Below are 25160 nucleotides of genomic sequence, written 5' to 3'. Positions count from 1 at the left end.
CAAGGTCACCCAGCTCAGAAGTGGCAGAACTAGTTGACAGGTCTTGCTTGCTGCCTCTGAAGCCTTTAATCTTCAGTGTTTGATGCTGGTTGCTACAGAGACCTGACTGTGAGCTTCTTTTTTTTTTAAATGACAACTAGTGTAAAAGGCACAGGTTTTGCAAACTCGAACTCTATGTTTGGGCTATTATGTAATGGGATTTCCCCCCTTTGCATGTAATTCTTTGGTTCTACAGTCTACTCTTTCCAGGTGCTGTTTAAACATGGATTACTTCCTACTGCCTTAGTCACCTCCCCTAACTTTCTTCTCTTATGTGCCTCCGTGCAACGTGCACCTGCCTTTCTTCCTCTGTGCTCTCACAGAGGGCTGGGAGCTGTCGAATTCAAGGGGAGAGACAGAGTTGCAGGGGGAAGTATAAATATTGTAGGTTATTAATATAGTTCGAAATAAAGGAAATTGTTCTTTCCTCATCTCACATTATTTTAAAGGTATGGATACATAGACTTCTCTATTTTAAAGCAATGCCTTTTGTATTTTTAGAAAATAATTGAAAAAATGGAAAGTAAAGAAGCTTTGAAAAGGAGTTTAATGTTCATGTAAAGCTGATCCTTTGCTTTCATGCTTAATCAGAAACTCCGTTAAAGCAAATGAAATTTTAAAGGATTTTCAACATTTTGATTACACTATGAGAATGCCAATAGCTTAAGACTTTTTTTTACTTGAATGTTACATGACTCCCTATCACCACCTTACATAGTCACATCATTTGTATGTAACAGAAAGAGGAAGATTATTATGTTGTTGTGAGACACTGAAATATTTCTATTATTACAGCAGAATATTTCATTCAAAATCACACAAAAATGAAGCTCTTTAATTATAATGTTAAATACTTTTTGAGGTGGAATAATGCTTTATTTTTGTTAAAAACCTGACAAATATATTTTTCTATGCATTTACTATATATATTAAATTGACTTTTTTCACTCTATGCCACTCACTTTTATGATAGCCTTAGATGACTTAAATAACCCAAGGTGAATGTCTGAATTTCAATGGCTTAGCTGATTAGGTATAAGAAGTAAGTGCAAAAAACAAACATAGAAAAATACAGCTTGAGTTGACCCTGTGAGGAAGCAAACATAAAGGACCTGGAGAGTAGCATTGACATATATACACGACCATGTGTAAAAGAGATAGCTAGTGGGAAGCTGCTGTATAGCACAGGGAGATCAGCTTGGTGTTTTGTGATGACCTACAGGGGTGGGGTGGGGAGGGTGGGAGGGAGGGAGGCTGAAGAGGGAGGGGATATAGGGATATATGTATACTTATAGCTGATTCACTTTGTTATACAGCAGAAACTAACACAACATTGTAAAGCAATTATACTCCAATAAAGATTTAAAAGAATAAATAAATAAATAAGAACCTGGAGAGTAACAGGTGTTTTCAAAATATGAAAAGTGAAGATTATTGGAAAACTGCTATCTACTGTGCCATGGCTGGCTGAACTGCCAAATCTCCTTGGTCACTGTAGTCAGTAAATTAGGATAATGAGCTAGGAGATAGAAGAGTAGTTATATTTGTACCACATTTTACAGGTTAAACTACTTTTTAAGTTCTAAGCTCCCTGAACCAGGAGCCTTCTCTTATATTTCCCTACAGAGCTTAAGAAAGTCATGGGCACGTAATAGATAATCCATAAATGATTTCTGATTTTTAATTTGTCTCAAATGATATTTAGAAGTTTATATGTAATATGGTTATGGCGTTCTCCCTAATCTTGTGCACACTACCACTCTGTGGCACATGATTTGTAGAATCAAGACATTACAAGCCTTTCTCTTTCTCTTTTCTGATTTGGTAAGTGGGTCTACCAAACTTACCAAATGGGTTTTGTACATTTTACCTGAAATTCTTTAAAATGGCTTATAAACATTAATACTTTTTTTCCCTCAACATTCAGAACATTTCCATCATAAAAGAGTATTGAACGAGAACAATGTTTTGACAAATTGAAAGTGTTCATATCTGTTTAGGAATTTTTCAGAAAAATCTTAATTTGCATATTAGAATCCCCTGAGTTTCTACTGGGGACAAGGAGTGGTGGAGAATATTTTTTTGACTAAGAGCAAACTCTGTTTTAAAATAAAATACTAAATTTAACAAAGAATATCACATGGTAATATTATGGTGAAGTATCTTGGTTATTTTTTCACTTACTCCAGGACAATCTATTTATTTCTGGGTATCTCACTTAGCCAATTTTGAATGGGCATTTTTAGACCTTTGGTGTTAGATGAAAGTGTAATTATTCCCATGAAATAGTGAGGGGACTGGTTTGTCTGTAATATTAAGGCAGATTTTTGAAGATCTGAAGATAGATAAGGCTGAAAATTATGTTAGAAAGACCTCCACCTTTAGCACAGAGGAGTGAACACTTACCTAATAAGTCTTGCAATAAATCACAGCTTTAAACTATGAATAAAATATGGAAACAATATTCTGGACCTCTGGACATTGAACAATGTCTAGAATATAATCCAAACTAACTTGACGTAAAAAGATCCAGAAAAATGTGGCCCAACCTTGAGGGAAAAGGCAAACCCCAGATGCTGAGATGTTGGGTTTATCAGACAAAGACTTTAAAGTGACTATTATAAGTATGCTCAGTAAAATAAAAGAAAGTATGTTTGTAATGAATGAAAAGATAGGGCACTTGATATAAATATTTTTAAAAATGGAAATTTTACAACCAAAACACCTGAAATAAAAAGAAATCATGGGATAAGCTTAATCTCAAATGGAAACAACAGATGAAAAATTCAATGACTTTGAAAATAGATCAAGACAGATCATCTGACATAACTAAGAGGAAAACAGGTGATTGGAATTTCAGTAGAAGAAGAAGGAGAGAATGGGACAGAAAATAAATATTTGGAAATTAACTTAAAATTAAATTGCAGTGACTTGAATGTCTTATGAAGGATCTCAGACCCTGAAGTGAAAGGCCTTCAAAGACTTTTGAACTCTGGAGCAAATTTAGAATAAAGGTAAGCACAGACTAAGCCGGGGACATGGCAGAGATGTGGATGCCAGCTGGAAGCTGCTGGAGTTTTCCACATAAGAATGATAAGGGTAGAAGCTAGACATTGGTGCTGGGAATAGGGATGAGGATGCTACTTGAGAGACACTTTTGGAACTGAATGGACAGAACAAGATTCTGTTAAAGGAAAGTAATTAGTTAACATTGCCTTTGAAGTTTCCAGCTTGGGTGGCTGGATAATGTTGAAATAGTGCATTTTCTGGGACCTGGGCAAGGCAGCTCATCTTGCTCCCCTACCTAATGTATCAATCATAGCTCTATATGATTATGTTTTATGTTCCTACAACATACCTGTGTATGCAAAAGATGAAGATTGACTGTCACCATGGATGTTTCAGATAAGGTGTTGGATACTGGTGTCCAGAGCCTTGGGTCAGACTCATACATTTCTCCGTATATTTCTCTGTTGTCACTCAAGCATACTGGCTCCCACAACCCCTAACGGAGCCAAGCCAGAGGGTCTACTGCAGTGGGACAGGAAGGGAGTGGACCGTGAGCTGCCTATGATGGGACTTCATATGGTCACCTTTTCAGGCAAATGTGCCATCGCATGGTCAGCCCACCCAGGCCAGGAGGCAGATGGTACGGATGCCTCCCCAGAGGCATCAGAAGAAATGCAGTGAGGCATCCAGGGGCCAGAGGATGAATGGTCCTCCCTCGGGCACAGACCATTCTGAGCAGTATGGGGTCCACCCTGGGTGTAGGAGTTGGAGAGGGAGGTCAGTGGTGGTGCCTAGGAGGCTGAGGTCTAGCTGTGTCAGAGAGACCTGGGTACAGCTGAAGGGGGCAGTTCCCAGTGCTCAAAGCAGGGAGAACAAAGGTTCAATCAAGCCCAGTCTGGGGAGGAGAGGCTTGGCTTTCCAGGGGGCATAGGGTCAAGGAACAGGGGCTCTGAAAGGCTGGAGGGGTGCATGGTCTGTGCGTGGACAGCCCTCCAGCAGGAAAGACAAATGAATGTAAGGTTCTCTATGGCTTTGACATGCAGGATTTAAATACCACTGATGTCTTGGATGGTTTGATGCAGGAAACCATCCAAGATGGTTTTGGATGCAGGAAACCTCTTGGGGCCCCAGGACATTCCAGGCCCAAACCATGTGCTTTGTTTACCCATTGCTTTTGTTTTGTTTTGATCAGCACTGTGTCCCCTGCTGCAGTTAACATTTTGGAGTGAATAGAGCGCGGGGCATGCTTACCTGGCCACTTCCAAGAGTGAGGGCCCTGCCCCTGCAGCTTCCTGAGGGAGTGGGGGGCTTGCAGATCCCTGGGCAACCTGTGGCCATGCCCCTTAGTGAGCGCTGGCAGGACAGACCAGGGAAGGCCCAGCTCCCTGAGGGCGGGGGGCGGGGGGCAGGTGTAGGCCCAGCACGGGCCCCTCTGCTGTGTGTGTATACCTGTTATCCTGCGTGATCACTGAGACCCCATAGCCCCTTGCTTCCCTTCCTGCCTGAGGACCCTTTCTGTCTTCACGGCAGTGGTGGAGGGGGGTTCTGTCTGTGTGCTCCAAGTCTCCTCACCTAGAAGAGAAAGTCTGGACTTAACTCTCCCCTGAGGAGAGTGAATCCTTGAACTTCAGGTTAGAGCCAGTCCAGGTCGGGGCGAGACCTTCCAGGTTCCCTTTCCCTCTTAAGCTTGTCAGCAGCGGCAGCATCCCCCATGAGGCCATTCCTTCATCCTGGATCCTGAGGGACTGTGATGAGAACTGCCCCCCCACCCCCACTTCTGTCGCCTAAGGAAACCTGGCTGCTATGAAAGCTGCTGAGCTTCCCGGCTTCTTTGTTACTAAGCATGACTCAGCTCAACTCTCTGACTGATGCAGGTGGTTGTGGTCAACTACGATCCTCCATGCGGGAAGCATGCTCTCCCCATGGAATTATGTAAGTGTGGGCTCTGAAATAGCAGTAACACTCATAGCCATGACACCAGAGAGCCCTGGAGGGCCTATCAGGTGGCTTTATATGCAGTGCCTCATTGAACCCCCAGGAAGAGGCCTTTATTATCATTGCTCTATTTTATGATAGAGGAAGAGGAGGTTCAGGGAGGTTGGGGAGTCTACAGACCCAGCAGCTCCAGGGCTCCTGTCTCTGGATCCCTGTGCTACCCCATGGAGGGGTTTTCACCCCATGTTTCACTTGCAGTGGTGTTTGAGGATGACTCAGTCCTTACAGAGATCAACATATTTTCTGCAGCCCTGGGTGCTTGTGTTTAATAGAGGGTGTTTTTCAAAATCAAGTTTTCCGAGGCAGCACAGCTTCCACGTGCATAGTCAGCGAGGCTCTGCTCCTCCAGTCCCATCAGCAGAAGAGGTGACAGAGCCCAAACTTCTATCCGCCATGGCCATGGGGCCAGCCCTGGGCTGGACTCGGGGACAGAAACACCAAGGGGCAGAGAAGACCAGCCCGATAAAGGTGAGGGTCTGTGAAAAGGCAGGACTTAAGTATCTGGTGAAGAGTGCATGACAGTAGAGGAGGGAAAACATCGTGTGTGAGGGACATTCCCGCCGGGCTCATAAGGAGTGGTCTGGACCTAGAAAACCCCTCAACGTGTGGGACGCAGGACAGAGGGCAGGGTGGCACACCCCACCCCCCAGAAATGCTTCCCAATGGGGTGAGTCAAAGCCTCACCAAATGCTGGTCCAAACCTCCCTATTTAAATGTTATATTTATTTATTTAACCTATCTAATTAGCTAAATTTATTTAAATATATATTTATGTATGTGTGTGTAAACACATAGCAATGTGTGCATATATGTATATATATATATACATATATATGTATAAATATACAAATTTATACATAATGGATTATATGAATGTGTATATAAATGCATAAATATATATATGAAAGCATGTATACATATATACAGGTGTGTATGCCAATACATATACCCACACTTTTTTTTTGCCGTGCAACTCCACATTCTACATAAGACCTTGATTTTGCAAACTGCTGAAGTTATTCTGGGGACCGCAGTCACCACGGCCCAGGTAGGGCTATTCCAAGCCTGTGAGCCTGTGCCTCACACAGTGCAATAGGGGATGCTCCAGCTGTGAGATGCATGGAACCTTCGGAGGAAAATTGCACTGGGACTCATTTCCTGCCCCTGGGACGGGGCCAGATTAGAATTCTTCCAAACTGCTTTGTTTGACGAGCTCCCAGGCACCAGCCACCCACACCTGTCAAAGCAATCATCAGAAGCAAAGGCCCTGGCTTGTCCTGGTGACACTGGGTCGTGAGGTCGCATTCCTTCAATCCCACGTTCCGGTCGTCCCTGTATGTGTCCTTTCCCTTGGAAACCAGGCAGGTGTAGTCACTGTGATGGAAACAGCTGGAAAATTCAACACATTCATGTTTTCACAGTTATCATTCTAGTTACACATGAACACATGCACGTGCAGGTACTGTCTACCTGTGTATGTTCTGATCATTTGAATTTGAAGTTTGATTCTGTTTGACACAAATTCATTCTATCCACTTTGGGAAAATATATAAACTAATGAGGCAGACACTCTACACAGCCGGGGTGGTGAGTACGGGGGTCTGGGAAGCCAGTGGGAATAGTGATGACGTGTGGCTGGACTCAGAACCTAAGGACCGAAACGTCTGAGCCAAGTGCGCCCTTGCCAGCCCGACGCCCAGACACCGACGCCCAGACAGTGGCACCCACTGGGACTCAGGCTCTGTCAACAAGCTGAATTGTTCGTGTTTGGATTTAATTTGTGCCTAAGATGCATTTTATTAGAAATATTTTAATCTTCCGTGGTAGATCCATCAAATGAAATTTAATTGGCAAAAAAACACTTATGATCGGTTATTCCCAATTGTTATTTTGCATCATAAGAACTCGGTAAGTTGAGAAATGATGGAAGAGGCTTTATTATTAATGAGGAAACACTTAATAGTAAAATATGGCCAATGCGACTCGCAATACATACCAGCTCACCGTGGTATCCACAAAGACTCATTAAGGGCTCAAAAGAACACACTCGCCTTCGAATAATGCATAAAAAAATGCACTGTTCCCCAAACAAAGGTGAAGCAGAGAGACATAAAAATTTCCCATGAGCGCTCAGGGGAGTGAGAGTATTGGGTTTAATGATGGAGAATTAGAAGCAGGTCTGTCTGGAGGAGAAAAAGTGCGAGCATAAAAATTGCCTTGTGCTGGGAAGAAATTTGTTATTGCCCTGACGAGATTAACCACGGTAATTGGCGCTGTTTCGTTGTGTTTTTTTTTTTTAACATATTGTGCAGCCCTGTAGAGGTGGTGGTAATAAATAATGTGCACTTAGCCGCACCATTGGTCATTGGAAGCCCTATCACAGCCACCTCCCCCATCCAGGGAAGATAAATGTGATTTAAATTAATAGCCAGTCCTAAATAACTCCTCAGCTGGTAAACGGCGCATTTATCAGGCCCAGACAGGCAGTGTCCTTTGATTCATGGTCCCCCCCTACAATGTGAAGGGTGCGTACAAAAATTGTTATTACTTTTTAATAAAGTGTAGCAGTCCGTCTGCAGTCATTTATCAGAAACGGTGGCATTCTGACAAACAGAAATATCTTAGCCCAGGATGAATGAGAGGGATAAAAGGACACATTTCTCAACAAAAATAATCACTGCCTAAATTATCTCATAAAAGTCAATTTTTAAGTACCTTGAAATAAATGTCTGCAGAAAGATACAGGCCTTGCGGATTGTTGAACTAAAACCTAAACAAAGTATTTTCATATTCACCTTTGCAGTAGGAAAATTCTCGTTATGGCCGTCAACCCTGTGTGGTATGGATTCAAATGGATGTCGAACCAGTTTAAGGAGAGGCGCCTACACCCTTCTACCAACAGGACGTGCCAGAGCGAATCAGACACACAGAACCGACGGCAGGAATTAATAACGTGCAACGATTCTTACTACATTTTTAAAGTCGAGACTCCATGGCTGTTGCTTCTAATTCCCCTCCTTGACACATTTTTTTTCAGAACAGCAGCCTACTTGGTTGGATCTTGATTTATTTTGTGACTGATTCTCCCTGCTTTGAGAAACACGCTTACAATTACCCACATAATTGGATTGGTCAGCGAAAATTACAAAGGAGCCCAAAGCCTGCTCTCCACCGAAACCCTTTCTCCCTTAATTAAATAACGAGCAAAGCCTCCCTGGTGTCAGAAGGTCATCCTTTCAGAGATATTGGGCAGGTTCAGAGCCCGCTGAAGGCCGACCCCATCCTCGGTGATTTTCTTTGTGCTTCAGGGGATCAGGCAGCCCTGCAGGCCCCCCCAACCGCTGCCTTTGGTCACACAGAACCGTGTTGGTGGAACCGTTGGCCCAATCGACCTTTGTGGGCACACTGCCACCATAACCAAAGAGTTAGCAACATCAGAAAGGCTTAAGAGCGGAATGTGTTTTGCGATTTGTGGCGCTTCAGCTTGATACAATTTTCAAGCCTCCCCAAAGTGTGACTTTCTGATGAATTGACACATCTTAAAGAAGGGACGCCTGGAAATCGATTTAGGTCTTCAGAAGTCTCCCTCTGGCCTGTGGTGTTTCTCCTTCTCTGACAAGCCTAGTTAGGAAGGAGCATTTTACCTCTTTGCATTAGTTCAAACCTTTGTATTTTCATTGATTAGGAAGATTGATATGCATTTTAAATGAATTGACAGGTGTTGAGCACTCAGAACAACGCCCAGCTTACATCCAAGTCCCCGATGAGTGTTGCCAATTGTCATTACTTCACCCTAGTAGCACCCATGCCCCCCTAGTAGACGGAGGGCATGCAAAGGTGATGCAGATGAACCAACAAAAGTAAAAATAATTAGAGAAGTGCATGCATGTCCTTCAGAGCGCTTGGGGTTCGAAAATAACATCGTCCCCCATCACAGCCATGCAGACTTCCCAACTCGACTGCCATTTTCATTTCCTAGATATTTATTTCCCTGAAGAGTAGAGCTTGATTCTGGGTAAAAGGCTCAGCTAATCTGATCTGTGCGGTATTTGACTATCCTGGGAATTTTCAGGTCTGCAAATTTAAGCTCACAACACGAAAGATGTTCCAGGGTGGGCACTGCAGCTCAATGTCACCCATGTGCAAATACGCATTTTTTGTGAAATGTGCAAAAAATTAATTTTGTTTTAGTGTGGCTTGTATTGCCGGTCTGTTTTCCCATAGAGACAATTAAAGAATTGTATTATTGTCCCCCATGGCTTAGGCATGGCCACCTCAGAACCAAAGGCTGAACACATGTGTCCTTCTTAGATGTGGGGGGCCCTGGGGGACCAGCTGTTCACCTAGGTGATAAACGGTCAAGGTTTCTTCCAGTCACGTCTGCACGGGTCCTGGACTCTCCCAAGGTGCTGTTCGATTGTCAGATCAGACACACACTGGACAAGATAGATGCTCAGACACTTCTGTGGGTGACTATGATTCTTAGCTATTCAACTAACAGGATTTTTAAGGGAAACAGTTCTCATGGGCAGGAAGCAAACGTTTATTGTCTCTTGTGCTATTAGAGCTCCATTCAATCCCTGTTTTTAAAACCCATTTCCTCCTCTTTGTCATCCAAAATCCTTTTCAATCTATGGATCAATGGTTTCATTTTTGCCCCCTGATCCTTCACTACTACTGATCATACCAAAAGGGTCACTGACCACCACCGGGTGGCCTGTTCCATGTAAACGAGCTGTTAGGACCCAGGCGGGCTATTCCCCTTAGGGAATGGAGCCTATTTTCTTACCCTGACATGGTCCTTCTAAGTCTTCACAACGAAGGGCTTAGAGATGGGAACCGTCAGCAGGCCGACTCGCCCTCCAACGCTGGCCTCAGTGATGCCCTCCTAGTTTCCCAGGAAGGGCACAATCCAGCCCCTGTCCTCCCGCTGTGCCCGGCCCGGGCCTCCTGCGCAGGTAATAGGCAATCCATTAACCTTTGCTCCCCCTGCCTGCCTGCCGCCTCCCGCCTGCTCTTAACGCCGGCCCCTTAATAGTCGCCCGCCCGCAGCAGCTGTTGGTGACCCTGGGCCGCAGTAATAGGCTCGGCCCCTCGCGCTCGCTGCCGCGGACGCCCATCCCTCTCCCTCTCTCTCTTTTTTTAGAAGCTAATCTAAAAGAGCTGCGGAGGCAGAGGTCGTGTTAAACTGTAACGCAAATGTTATTCCTCGATTATCTGGCTGGGGTAAATGTCAACCGCTTCGGGCTACAGCAATTGGGGAGCGAGCGTGAGGCCGCGACAAAGCGGGAGGCTGGGTCGAGTGGCCCCTGCTCCTCCGGCCTCCCTTCCGCGCCTGCGCACGGCCGCCTGCTGCCCGTACTGTCCCCATCTGAGCCTGTCCCCAGAAGACAGCTCCGCGAGCCAGGGCGCCCCCCTGAAGGTCACACCCCCGCCTGTGCAGGGGGAGAACCTTCAATAAAAAGACACCCTGACCACATGCACACACCCCGTACACACATGCACCCTGTGCACACATGCACCCTGTGCACACATGTACACACCCGCACAGACATGCACATTCACACTCACCCATACACATGCACACGCACACACACACACACACATACAAACTTGGATACTTATTTTTTCTCCAGAGGTTTAATACAGCAAACTGAGTATGGCCTGTAGCCTAAAAGGGAAATTGTTACACGAAGTAGATTAAAGCCCTCAGGTTTCATATGAAGATGTATATTTTATATACCCCAAACCAGTAAAACATAGAATGAATGACACTGGAAAATCTTTCAGCCCCGCCAGCCCACTAGTGAGGAGAGACAGGAGAAATGAGAAGATGCCCAGTCCCGGGGCTTAAAGGGAGGGTCCAGCTGACCGGGGTCGCGCCCCTGAGACCAGCCATCTCTGCAGCACCAAGAGCCGCTCACATCCTGGGACCCTGGTGACAAGAACGAGGCTGCCACCCTCAGTGAGCAGAGCAGCTGACATTCCCTCAGTGGTCACCACGGCCTCGAAGCCCAGATCACCAGCGTTTCTGGCGGGGAGGCTCCAGAGCCCTCTTGTGGGGTGCCAGAACCCGGCAGTCAGCTGAGGCGCAGGGAGGAGCCAGGGTCCCCAAGAGGAGCAGGTGTGGGGGGGGCCCAGTGTGGACATGGGAGCCCTTTTTGCTTTGGTCTTTTTTATTTCCTTTGTCTTTTTTTCTTTGTCCATTTCCCTGGGTGACAAAGGTACCTTATTACCGTCTAATTTTAGGTGCAGGGATCCAATTATTTACTTATTCATAATTTAAAGCCCGGCAATCGCAGGTCACTTGCTGTCAAAATGACAGGCGGTAAATAGCAGCTCAGGCTCCCTGCTTATGCAGGCAGTGATAGGGGACACTGCCGAGGACAGGGCACTCGGACAGGGTCCCTGAGACAGGCTTGGGCTCCGAGGAGCTGCAGCCAATTCTGTGCTCGGGGATGTGATTAGAGATCTGGTCCAGGCTGTGCTGTCCACCGTGGAGCCCGTGCTGAGGCCCCTCTTCAAAGCTCCGGCGCCCCGGCAGACGCCCCCGGGTTCTCAGCCCTCAGACAGGCCCGAGACCATGAGCATATGAACTTCTCACCCTCCTCCACTCACTGCGGGATGAAGCCTGGATTCTCGTCACATCAGAGCAAAACACCCTCCTCTGCTTCCCAGACTGCACGTGTGTGATTTCCTACTGATGAACAAACACTTTTCCAAAATACAGTAATAAAAGGGAATTCTAGGGCTTCCCTGGTGGCGCAGTGGTTGAGAGTCTGCCTGCCGATGCAGGGGACACGGGCTTGTGCCCCAGTCCGGGAAGATCCCACATGCCGCGGAGCGGCTGGGCCCGTGAGCCATGGCCGCTGAGCCTGTGCGTCCGGGGCCTGTGCTCCACAACAGGAGAGGCCACAACAGTGAGAGGCCCGCGTACCGCAAAAAAAAAAAAAAAAAAAAAAGGGAATCCTAAAGTCATGAAATCTGGTGCTCAATTCTATTTTGTTATTAGGTGCAACAGACATAAAATCACTCCATCCATTTGTTATGAGACTCTCCTAGTGTTACTCTCCTTGTCTCTGTTCACCGCCTCACGAGCTGATAGCAGTTTTCAGAATAGTTTTGTCCTCCCTTGATGATGTGAACACGCATAAACAAGACTGGCTTCCTGTCTATTTTCCAAGATCCCTGTGGAAAATGGTGGCAATTGTAAAGTCTCCAGCTCACCAAGTGCCCTGAGGCCATCTCTGCCAAAGATGGGCTCCCACTTCATCGACGTAAACTATGAGATGATGTTTTTTGACCAACTGAAATTTTACAGACACCGAAACCAGGGTGTGGATGAGGAGTGCCTGACTAAGGTACATCTGCTCACCCAGGACCTCATCCCAAGTCCTGGCAGCAGCAACCTCCTTCACCCCAGGAAGACAGGGGTCACGGGGGAGACCCCATCCTATGATGCAGGCCCTACCGATGGCACCCACCCAAAGACAAATCTGCATCACCTCTCTCCCACCCCACACTGGGGTGAATGGGCCAGGGCTTACCTAGAACTAAAAAAAAGTAAGTTCTTTTAATGCTTTCTTTTTTTTTATTTTTCAGAATAGAAAAATTAGATATGTACAGAACTATTCTTTTAAACAGTAGGGGAAGATGCATTAAATGCAAACTGATGATTTATATTTTTCCTGTTCCAGTGAAAATTGGACATTTGAACATGAAAATTGATAGGAAAGGTTTAAATTTAATTCTAGCTCTTTCAAAAGTTTAATTGTACTTTCATTTTAAAATAATAGATTAAAATGTTATCATGCATTGATATAACGTCTTTCTTCAAGGGAATTTTATGCATTGGTTGAATAGGAAAAAAAGGCTTTGTTGGCATCCTAGGACGAATTTTGGTGAGAACACGGCAGATGAATTATTCCATATAGTAATTAGCATAAAGGGTGCTGCCGGGGACACGGACTATTTTAAAGATTATTTATATTGCTCTCTTTCTAACAAGACTTTGCAAATATTTATGAAATGCCCATGTCAGTGTTGCTTCCTTTTATCTTTCTGTTCACCCAGCCCTGTTACAGCCTAATTGAAATACAATAATTATAAATGGGCTTAGTTCCTCCATTTAATTTCCTTGCAAGCAGGGCCATTTATTTTTCTTTGGCTTTGTTAACATGCTTTAATTAAAAGATTTAACAAAGCTCAGGAAACAAGGTGCCATTGGGGGCATTGCACCCTGGGTGCCATCTCAACACAACACTGTGTAAGGTGTCCAAGGTCAGCTCCTAAGGGGTAGGAGGCAAAAAAGCCGCAGCATCACCAGCCCAGGTGTGCAAAGCACTGATTAGTTCAAAGGCTTGACCAGCACAGCCCCCGGGGGTGTGGGCTCTGGAGTCGAGTTTGTAGCCGATTTGACCACATCTACAGTGGATGTTGGGCAGACAGTTAATTTCACTGAGTTTTCATTTCCTCACTTTTTAAGTGATGTCTGTACCATGGGGCAAGTGTGATTACCTTTTATTCTGCCAAAGCCCTCATTTTCTGGCCCAAGGTGGGCTTCAGATGGACTTCCCAAATTCAGATAAATCACCAATTTTTTTAAACTTTATTTTATACTGGAGTATGATTGATTAGCAATGTTGCATTAATTGTAATGTAATGTCAATATACACACACTGCTATATTTAAAATGGATAGCCAACAAGGACCTATTGTACAGCACAGGGAACTGTGCTCAGTATTATGTAACAAACTAAACGGAAAAGGAATTTGAAAAAGAATAGATATGGTATATGTATAACTGAATCACTTTGCTTTACACCTGAACCTAACACGACATTGATAAATAACTAATTTTTAAATTGTAAGTAGCGAATATAGTATCATAATGGTAATAAAACATCCTGAGAAAACTTATTTCTACATCTCTTGAAAATGCAAACAGTCAGCTAATCCTAAGAAACATTTGAAGTGGATTTATGAGATATATTGTCTGATCACAAAATACTCTGCTGCTGTTCTTGATGCCTGGGTGCGTGGCTACATCTACTCTGCTTAGGTTTGCAAATCAACGTAGAGACATTCTTATCCCAGGGGATGAGGAACAAGGGGGGACAGCACAGGATACCAAGGAGAAAGTGACTCTGGTATCAGAATCCGTGCCAGCCCTGTGACTAACCAAGTACATGAACCTGAAAAGTCACCTCACTCCCGGCCTCAGTCTCCCCGACCCCCACCAACCCTGTTACATAGGCAGGTGGCACTTGATCATCCGGAAGACGTCCTTCCAGCATAGAGAAGCAGGGATGGTTTCCTGGTACAGGGGGCACAGGTCAAGACCTCCTGGGGTTCAAATTCCCACCCCTCCAGGGTCCCCCTGACTAAGTAGATTCTGGGTTATCAGTGCAAGAACTAGCCCAAAACATGCTAAGAAGTGAAGAGGCACTTGCTGGGTTTCAGTCTTGAATAGGTACCAGTTGCTTAAAAATCCATGAATGCACTCAAGACTCAGAACAATGGGAAATAAAAATGTCATACTTGTCGCTATCAAAGTGCCTTTTCTCTAGTTCAGAAAAAAATATATCAAAATAAATGTCAGCAAACATGCCTAGAAATGGAGTTCAGGCATGTCACATGTCATGTCACATGTTAGCAGGGTTGTGCCTGAGGTTAGAAATCTCACAGGACCTACAGCTCTGGCGGGGCTGTGCTCACACTCCGCTGATCTCTGGCTGGATTTTCAGCTGCCCTGAGTCTCAGCTGCATCACCTTAAAGTAGGGATAATAATCATTGTTCTACTATTTGGAGGATGAAACAAAATATTGTGCCTATAAATGTTTTGATAACTGTGATGTCATATGAGGGTCAGTCTCCTTGTTAGTATTTTATTTCAAACTGTAAACTATTATGATGGTTGAGGAACAGTTTTTGGTGGAGGTGGAGCTTGATGTGGGTTCCGAAAGATGACTCAAGTCAGGTAAGAAGAGATGAGTTGAAGGTGGAATTTACCTGGAGGCTCCAGGGCTCATGCACCTGCCTCTCTGGAGCAGACATTGTGTGTTGGAAGAAGCATAGTTTCAGGTGAGAAGGCAAACAAAAGACCTGGGGCCTCCGGAGCCTACCCTGGGTCTGTTAATATATTCAAATAAATACTGTCCTTCCATTGCTTTATGGACCACTCACAATTTACACTACCTTCAGGGTTAAAAAGGTCACAGATTAAGAAAAGAGGACAATTTAGTGATGATTACAGTAATAAAAAATGTCCGTAAATATCTCTATTTATCATGAAAATGCTAATGATCTGGTGACACAGCAGGGAGTCTAACATGCTGCTGTTCTCCCCCCAGGCTTCCTGACAATATCTCTACAAGGGTGTTCGGTTGTCCCAGTGTTACCTGGGGATGTGGACTTCATCATTTAAGCGGAAGATGTAAGCATCAACAACATCGCCAATCTCCCTTCTAGGTCAGAAGTCAGAGCACACACTGTTGCTACAGAACTCATGACAGTAAAGAATGCGGAAAATGTGAACACTTCTGTTATTCAACAATGTGGGCAAAATACTTGGTACCAAAGGGAAGACAAGGACATGTAAAAGACATTATCATCCTACCTAGAATCTGATTTTAATATAAAGTGATTTCCTGAAACACTCATTGGCTTAGAAAGTTGTATTTCTTACAGCATCAAACCAAAAAGGCACTTGGAAAAATAACAGCTAACTTATTATATTTTTCAAAATCAGTTGAAAAGTCCCTGGTAATTTTTTGGTAACATCTACTATTGCCATGTACTTCTATTGTTAGACAGATACAGTATTATTTCTCTATTTCTATGCAACCTGATAAAATTTTTTACTATGTTTTGCCTGTGGATATTGTCTTTTATTCTTTTTTCCCCATGGACTTAAAAAGGGAAACAAAATAAATCAAAACAAAAATCCAGTCTGACAGAAAAAGAAAATTAACTCTAGTTTTATTCATTAAGCAAACATTTATTGAGGACCCACTCTATGTGAGGCAGCTGTGAGACTTGTTTGAGGTGCTGAGTTTGGAAAGGGTGGATGGAGGAGGCCAAGGCTGGGAGACATCCAATAGCTCAGGAGTTGCGTGCTTGGTAGGATGGTCAGAGCAATGCCAAAGAGAGAGTACAACTCAACAGTCAATTTTATGAAAGAGAAAACAAAATGCTTCTTGTAAGGAAAGAAAGAAAATTGACTTGTAGGCTATTTGTTTAGGAAATTGGAAAAAGGAAAGTACTATTGATAGAATGAAACAATGGGTTAATATTATACATGTATTACTGAATACCTCGAGTACATTAATTTATCCAAGGTCATTTTTAGAAAGCTCCTTATGTGCTAAATGATAAGTAGAAAAAGAAAACAAAGTAAAAATATCACTTCTCGATTTGTCCAGGGAGCCAAAGTAATTAAATAATACAGTGTGATAAATTCTATAAAAGTAGTACTTAAAAAACTCTACCACTGGAAAAAATGATATAAAAAATATGGCAAGAAATCTAGTTCATTCAAATAGAATAGTAATATTGTATTGCTAATTACCATATTGCTAAGATTACTAAGATATATAGATATATTAACATATATATCTATACCTGTATATCTATCTACCTATCTATCTATATTCAAATAATTCAGAAGAAAGCAAGAAAGAGGAATCAGAAGAACAAAACACAGAAGAAACAAACAAAAAAAAATAATTTAAATTGTAGATATACATCAAAAATTTTGATAGCTACATTAAATGTAAACGGTCTAAAAGGCAGAGATTATTAAATTGTATTTAATTTATGAAAGACAACTATATGCTGCTTAAAGAAATCTACTTTAATAATAAAAACACATAGTTTTAAAGTAAAAAACATTTTTAAAAATTCTATTTAAATGTTAAATAAATCTGGAGTGGCTATATTAATATCAGGCAACATAGACTTGGAGCAAGAAATATTACCAAGGGCAAAACAACATTATGTAATGATAAAAAGGTCAATTCAACAAGAAGATATAACAATTCTGAATGTGACTGCACCTAACAACAGAGATTTAAAGTACATAAAGTAAAAACTTCTTAGACAAATTCACAATCACTGTTAGAGACCTCCACACTCCTCTCTCAACAAGTAGACAGAGCTAGTATTTAAAAGAAAAAAATTAAGGGGAGACACAAACGAGCTGAATAACATTATCAACAAACTTGACCTAATTGACATTTGTAGAACACTTCATCCAACAGCAGGTTATGTATTCTTATCAAGAATGTACATGTAATATTCACCAACATATACCATATCCTGAATACGACAAGATTTAACAAATATTTAAAAAACCCCTCAAATTATACAAAGTATGTCTCATATCATAATGGAACTAAATTAGAAATAAATGACATAAAGTTATTAGGAAAATCCCCTAAATATTTGGTAAACAAAATATTTTTAAATAACTCATGGGTCAAAGAAAATAAAAAGAGAGATTGAAACAATATGTTTAATTGAATGAAATGAAAAAAATCATGTGTGATGCAACTAACCACCTATTTAAAAAGGAATTTTATAGCATTAAAATGCTTATATTAGAAAGAATAAAGATTTCAAATCCATGACCTAAGATACTGTCATGAGAAACTAGAAGGAGAGTAAAATACAACCAAAGCAATCAGAAGGAAGAAAATAACAAAGAGACAAGACATCAGTGGAATTGAACACACAAAATTAATAGAAGGGAAATAGTTCTACAAAAAGATCAGTGAAATTGATAAACCTGTGTTCAACTTGCTTAAGAAAGAAAAACAAAAAACAAAAAATACCAGTATAGAAATGAAAGAGGTAAAATTACTTCAGATCCTACTAAAATTAAAAGTACAATAAGGAAATGTGATAAATAATGTGCTTTAAAATTTAGACAATTTACATAAATAAAATAGATAAATTCCTTGAAAGACATATACTAAAAATGCTCACTCAGAAAACACAGATAATTTGAATAATCATATGCTGTTAAAAAATTGATCTTCTAGTTAAGAAACTTTCCACATATGAAGCTCCACTCCCATATTATACCAAACATTTGAGGGAGAAAAATTACTTTGAGTACACAAACTCTAAGAAAATTGAAAAGAGGGAGCACTTCCCAAGTCATTATATGTGACCAGTGTTACTATGATAGAAGAAAAACAAAAAAAACAAAAAAACAAAGACATTACAAGAAAACTGTAGACAAATATTGCTCATGAACATAGATGCAAAAATCTTCAAGTTTCAGCAAATCCAATCCAACAATATGTAGAGAGAATAATAAAATGACCACAAGAGATTTATTTTAGGAATGCAAAGCTGGATTAACATTCAAAAAGCAATTCATGTAATTCACCTTATTAGGAGATTTTTAAAAGAAAAAATAACTTCAATAAATGCAAAAATGTCATTTGACAAAATTCAATATCTATTCATGTTAAAAACTCTCAGAAAATTTCTAAATCTTATAAATTTCTTACCCTGTAAGGTATCTTATCAATGGCATCTACAAGAAGTCTACAAGTTAATATCATACTTAATAGTGTAAGACTGAAAACTTTCTCCTTAAGACTGGGAACTAGGCAAGAACGTCTGCAATCTTTACTCCTATTCACCATTATACTGGAGACCCTGGAAAGTTCTAAAGAGCGAGAAAGAGAAAGAAAACCCTTGTAAATTAGAAATGAAGAAATACATTCACTCTACTCCCAGACTAAAAGAAAAAAAATTTCTGTGGGCCATAGAGACACGCTAAGGCTTTCAAGAGTAGCTGAATTTGAGGAGTGGGTTGGTGTTTGTCATCAACCAGGGGAGAGAAAGGTCCTTCAAGGAGAACCAAAGAGCAGGAAGACCTCCTGGAATATTCCTGGAACCTGGGTGGTCACTGAGAGTGGAGTCTTCAGATCCTGCGTGCGAGGGAGTGGAGGGGAAGAGGCCATGCATTTGGCGAAGGCTGTGCCCGCAAGAACACTGCCAGTCCCTGAGCCATATTCCACTGTCTCAAGGTCATGGACGTGAGAGGAGGAAGGTGGGCACGGGGCATTGGGGTGATGGTCCTGATTTTGTCGACCTCCTCAACATGTCCCTCATGCTATTTTTTTAAATTTGATTTTCTTCCTAATTTTTTAAAAAGCAAGAATTTTTACACAAATGGCATGATTTAGTAGCCATGGAAAGAGGCTTGAGCTTGCATCTCTTCATGGAAACAAGTTGGTCTGTGCTGAGGAGCAGTTGTCCTCCTTAAACATGTACATCAGACACCTGTTCCCTGGGGAAACTTGCACTGGGTGTGCGGTGTGGGTCGGCAGAGTGGTTGTGGGCTGGATTCAGGAGGCCAAGGGGACCTGTGAGAAGTGACAGGTCTGGGGCTGAGGGAGCGGGGAGGAGGAAAGAGTTCAGAGAGGTCTCTGGGAGATGGGTTCACCACCCGGTGTTGACTGGGGAAGACAGTGGTGCTGTCCGTTGGATTCACCAGTGGGTTTGCACTGATGATTGTGACATTACCATCATCACTGTAACCACTCTCCTGACTGCTAACATGTTAATGTTTGTTAACCAGAAACATTATTTGCCCTCTGTGTGTCTCCTGCTGCGCTGACCCCAGTGAGCTCAGCTCCACCAAGCATGGGAGCAAGGACCAGCCTGGAAGCAGAAGGCGCCACCGCGCACAGATATACAGATGGGATGTGACACCAGCAATAGGTGAGCCTATCGATGGGCGCTCCAGAGGCAACACATAGAGCCTGAATAGTCACAAACAACAGCTTCTGCAAACTTTACTTGTACAAGTCACATGAAGAACTAGAAGCCACTTTCCACTGCCTTTATTTTCTGCTGAGATCTTAAAATAAAAACTTCACCTTCAAAGTTAAAAAACAAAGCAAGGGTGTTTGTCATCAAAAATGACACACACTCCATTGACTGAGGAGGTTGAAGGCTGTTCTTTGGACTCTGTCAGGGGTCCTGCTCCGTGAGCCAGTCCTGTCTCCTAAATCCTCACCTTCTACATCCCTCAGTGTCCCATGCCTGTGCTCTGCCCTCGTGAGTCAGTCATCATGAGGGTGTAAGGTGATGCTGGAAATTGGAAATGTTCTTAGGGGTTTTGTCATCACAGTACATGCCTAAAACAATACCTCCCACCATGATTCTAAGACACTAATTTTTACCAAATCTGTGTTAATGCTCCTCTTTCTGAACCATGTTTTTAGTTTGTGGGTTCCCTATATCATTACCTGAAAATGGGAATGATGTCTATTTGGCAGGGTTACAGTGAAATTCAGATTAATTTAATAACAAAAAAATCAGACTTTGAGAGCTCATTGTGAACTCTAAGATGCTAACAAGGGTCCGTGGTTATTTTTTTAGAAATATGAATCACACAAAAGAATTTGCTTTGTGCTAAAACAAGCAGAAATTCACGTGTTAAAAACAGAAAATCTATGGTCCTGGTTCTTTCCCGCAGGAGAGGCCCAAGCAGGGTACATTTATCTTCTCGGTGTCCCAGGCATCTGCAGGAAGGGGCAGGACTGGGCGGTCTTCATCTTAAGTCCTTGAAAAGACATTTTGAGTGCTGTCCAAGGAATATTTCAGGGCTTCACCTGACATTTTATAGAAAATGATTTTTCCTCAGGGGGTTTATGAGGCTCTGATTGTCTGCACTGCAGGAGCCCCTGGTCTCCATGTCTGTCTGCATACCACTCACGAGAGTACAGTCTGCAGAGAGCAACTGGGAGCATTGGAGGCCAGACCCAGACTCTTAAAGGTTTTCTCTTCACAGTTGTGAGCTGATGGTCACGCTCCCAGGCTTCTTCCAGAAAACCAAACACCATCAAACATGCTGCGTTAGTTCATGGACAAAGCCTCAGAGTATTTGTGCTTTGTAAGACCAATCTTGCTTGGCACTACAATGTTAAATACAGTGGGAGGTTTTAATCAGATTTCTGCATTTCCAACCGCAGCATGCAATATAGGCGTTATGAGCAGAGAAATGAGTAATCATTTTGACATAAAGTTTGGGGTGGAAAGAACGGATCCAATCACTTCCTCCATCAGACATCTTCAGGGTTCAAACCATACTCAGAGTGGCCAGGAGATGTTATCCTCCATTCCTGCAGAAAACCTGAAATGGTGGGCAGGAAATTGGACTGTTCCTACAGAGGAAATAACCACACTCTGTCAAAATCTACAGGAGAAACACGTGTTCAAATTTGCTGCCAGGGCCCCACATATCTGATCAGAGAGCGAGAGGGGACAAAATTACAGAAGTTGTGTAATCTCGGCACAGGGCAGTGTCCACGGCAAGGGCTCAGCAGGAAGTGAGCACTGACTCAAAGAAATGGGCTGAATGCAGAGTTTTCACCGATAAACGTATATGTCCTATAAAATCCGCACATATACATGTGCTAACATTCTCTGTTGATTTTGTATGACCAGATTTCTCGCCCATGTCAGTATGTGGGCCCCATGTTGTCAACATTTTTTTCTTGAGAAGCAACAGAAATGTGCATTTTATATAAAATCTCCATGTCAGAATTTACCTTATTTAAAAAAAAAGCTTTATTTTTAGAACAGTTGTAGAATTACAGAAAAATATAAAGATAGTACAGAGAGCTTCCATCTACCCTGCAGCCATTTTCCCAGATTATCCACATCTCAGTTCAATGAGGTGCATCTCTTGCAATTAATGAACCAATATCAGTAGATTGTTATTAACCAAAGTCCGTACTTTATTCAGACTCCCTGATTTTATGCCTATTTGTCCAGGATCCCGTACCGGATACCACGTTACATTAGTTGTCACAAAACCCAGGGTCCTCTAGATTGCCTGCTATCCTTTTTTCTGCAACTCTTACAAGGTTTGCATTTTACATTTAGTTCCACGATGCCATTTGAGTTAATTTTTGTGAAGGGTGCAAGGTGTCTTGGCTCACTTTTTTTTTTTTTTTTGGCAGATGGATACCCAGTTGTTCCAGAAAAGACTATCCATTTTCCATTTAATTGTCTCACTCCTTTTTCAAGGAGTAAGTTGTATGTATCTGTGTGGATCTATACCTGGCCTCTCCATTCTGTTCCATTGATCCATGTGTCTGTTCTGTAGCCAATACCAGGAGGACTGGATTACTGCAGCTTTATAGTGAATCTTGAACTGTGTAGCGGAAGTCCTTCAAATTTATTGTTCTTCCTCAGTATTGTGTTGGCTATTCCTGGTCTTTGCTTTTCAATATAAATTTTAGAATCAGTTTGTCAATATCTATAAAATAGCTTTCTGGGATTTTGGTTGAGATTCTGCTGAGTCTGTAAATCAAGTTGGAAAGAATCAACAGGTTAACAATACTGAGTCTTTCCATTCATGAACATGAAATTCTCCATTTTACTTAGAATTCTTTGATTTCTTCAATCAGAGTTTTGTGGTTTTCTGTGAGTAGATGGTGAACGTATTTTTTTAGATTTGTATATATACATATATATACACACACACACATGTATGTGTGTATGTGTGTAAAATACCAATTGTTCATTACTGGTACATAGGAAATCAATTGATCTTTATATTCAGGCACACTTTCTTTTACTGTGCTTCACTTATTACACTTCACAGATATTGTGTTTTATTATAATTGAAGGTTTGTGGCAACCCTGCATCCAGCAAGTCTATTGGCATAATTTCTCCAACAGCATTTGCTTACTTCATATCTCTGTGTCACATTTTGTAATTCTTGCAATATTTCAAACCTTCCAGCAAAAAGATTATGCCTCATATAAATATTTTAGCAATAAAATGTTTTTAATTAAGGTATGTATATATTTTTTTAATGTTATTGCACACACAGTAGACTACAGTCTGGTGTAAACATAACTTTTATATGCTGGGAACACAAAAAAAATGTGTGTGACTCACTCTATTGCCGTATTCACTTCATTGCTGTGGTATACAACCAACCAAAGCCATACTATCTCCAAGGTATGCCTATATTACTTATATTAACTTTGTATCCTGTAACCTTGCTATGCTTGCTTATTACTTCCAGGAGGGTTATATTTTTGTTTTTATTTTTATTTTCTTGTAATTCTTCATGATGTTCTACATAGACATCTATGTCATCTGTGAATACAGATAATTTTGTTCCTTCCCGATCTGTGTATGTCTTGTTCCTTTTTCTTTTTCCTCCTGTTGGGACTCCTAGTTTACATCCCCGAGGAGTGGTGAATGAGGACACCCTTGAGTTGTTCCTGATATTGGGGAGAAAGCCTCCAGCTTCTCACTGTTAAGGATGATATTAGCTGTATGTTTTTTGTACATACTTTTTCTTGTTGTAAAGAGGGAGGTGACCACTTCCATGTCCTTTATGTGTTGGTGATAAAATCAGAAGTTCATGGGTGTCCATGTTCATCTTCTTAAGTCATTGTTGGAATGACAGGAGACAGAGATAAGTTAATGAAAACATAAACAACCCACTGTTAACATGTAACATACACACCTGCACCACATCAAGCTTCTTGAACTCCTCGAGTCTCTCTTCCCTCTGTCCCCCACTCACCTGTGTTACCTTGATCCCCACCAGACCTCAGCACTAATTTCATCCTTATACTGGGACCTTCAAATGTCCCCCCCAAAGCATGGTGCCACTGCTACTATCCCCTCCACATAGAAATCCCTTCTTCAGCTCCTTTGGCCCTGCTCGTGGTCTTGAACAGATTTTAAACTTTATCTCAAACAGATTATTAAGGGATTTTATGATTCTAGCTCAACATCTCACAACGAGATGTGGAATTTAAAAAAAAATTTTTTTACTGAAGTATACTTGATTTATAATGTGTTAATTTCTGCTATACAGCAAAATGACTCAGTTATACATATATATATATATATATATATATATATATTCTTTCCATTATGGTTTATCCCAGGATATTGAATATGGTTCCCTGTCTATACAGTAGGACCTTGTTCTTTATCCAAGACGTGGAGTTTTTGATATCTGAAATGTCATTGAATGCATTGGTCCTTGGGTTTTAATCATTTTAAAAGCCATTTGACCATCCCTGAGAGCCAGATCTATGTTTTGTTTGTCCTTTTCTTCTCCCAAGCACGTACATGCTCTCTGAGAGCCCTTTACGTGCTGTGTTCTGGGGGCTCAACCCGACTGTTTCTGAATGCCTTGACAATTGAACAAGAGCCCCAGGTAGGGGATGTGTGTGTGGGGAGACTTGGTTGACTTGGGCTGGGTAAGCTCTCAAGATGAATGCATATAAACTCAACTTATTCTTGTATTTAGTGCATTTGAAAATAAAAGGAAGAAAAAGAGAAAACATGAAAACACTGAAGTAAACTCTGCTGTAGTTATCTTAATGTCAGACAGATTTTAAAGAAAGAAGTGTTTCTAGAGACAAAAGAAGGCCATGATGCAAAAGGGTTAAAAGAAAGCTATGGAAATTCTATGTTATTATGTATTTAGAAACATAGCACCAAGATATTCAAAGCAAAAAGTGACAGAACTATATAAGAAATAGAACTTATTTGTTGTAAAATATGCCACTTGAGTACAGTGCTAAATAGTGGCCTTTCCTTAACAGTTTTGTGTAAATTAGATATTCATATGGTTAAATATAAACTATTCAATTAACAAACATTGATCCTGGCCTCATATACAAAAATCTATTCCAAACTATATCCAGTCTCCTAGGATAGACCGGAATGGAAAAGAATATTAAAAAAAGGAATGTCTCTATGTGTGTAACTGAGTCACTTTGCTGGACAGCAGAGATTGGCACAGCACTGTAAATCAAATATACTTCAATTAAAACAATATCTATTCCAGACGGATCAAGAACTTACATATAAAACGCAAAACAATAAAGGTTCTAGAAAATGACATATATACCAGTTCATGGGGATTTGGATCATTTCTGGTTTTGGGTGATTAGCAATAAAGCTCCTTTTGGTAGGTAGAATGATGTCTCCCCATCCCACAAATAGGCCCATGACCTACTGCCTGGAACCTGTGAGTATTTAGGTTACATGGCAAAGGGGATTAAGGTTGCAGGTGAACTTAACGGTTGCTAATCAGCTGACCTT

This window comes from Monodon monoceros, unplaced genomic scaffold (genome assembly GCF_005190385.1).
Source record: "Monodon monoceros isolate NGI ecotype Baffin Bay Population unplaced genomic scaffold, NGI_Narwhal_1 Super_Scaffold_12, whole genome shotgun sequence".
NCBI lineage: Eukaryota > Metazoa > Chordata > Mammalia > Artiodactyla > Monodontidae > Monodon > Monodon monoceros.
Note: the sequence above shows the minus strand (reverse complement) of the source record.